The following is a 962-nucleotide window of genomic DNA, read 5'->3' on the forward strand; positions in this document are numbered from 1 at the left end:
TTTTTTATTCAATTCAGTGTCCTGCTTCTCTTTTCTACTCTCTATATGTGGGATTTAGCCAACTGTGGAAATTGACAACTCTATATGAAAAGTAATGAAATAATTCTGGAAATCAATGTTTCTGAAATTTTCTTGCGGATATTACTTTTTATGCCACATTTAAGTATAACTGTGAAATAAATTTTTATTTTTTCTTGTAAGTGTACTTTTACGCATCGTTGCACATACAATATTCCACTTTTTCCAGTTTCTGTTAATATTAGTTGCTTTTCGAACATTTTATTTTATTTAACTGATTGGCTATAATTTTTTAGGAAATTATATCAAGAATCGACATTGCCAGAAATTTATGGTAAATATACTTTGTAATATTCAAGAAAACTTGTTCCTGGGCAAGACGAAATTTTATAAATTGTTTCCTGTGCTGCAAGGTAAGTCCGCATTTTTGTTCGCTCTTAATTGTAAAATGTACTATTCTATTTAAAAAAGGTGATAAATTCCATTTATTCATTATCTTCGTTATTCTTGATTTACAAATTACTGATGAAAAGAACAAATTCCACTTTTGTTTAATTTTCTGCGCGCTTACTTCAGTATCTATATTGACTATCTAGACTCTGTTGCAAGTGATTAGTGTTGGACATGATATTAATAATATATCAAATCTCATAAATACAAAATCATCTAAAGCATTTCAATTTTTGCATAGTGCTATATATTTCTCTATATATTCTATGTTATATTCTATGTTTAAAATCATATTACGAGGCAGTTTATTCTTTCTTTTCCAAGAGGACAGTTTTTATGTGTGAAAAAAGGAAAGAGTAGAAAGATAAAAGCAATAAAAAAACTAGCTCGTACTTGTTTCCTGATGATAGTAGTGTAACAATATTTTATTGCACACACAGAAACTTGACTTTGGATGCAACAAAATGAAATTGTAACACTAACTCTTGTTACAA

Source organism: Bombus pyrosoma, linkage group LG5 (genome assembly GCF_014825855.1).
Source record: "Bombus pyrosoma isolate SC7728 linkage group LG5, ASM1482585v1, whole genome shotgun sequence".
Taxonomy (NCBI): Eukaryota; Metazoa; Arthropoda; class Insecta; order Hymenoptera; family Apidae; genus Bombus; species Bombus pyrosoma.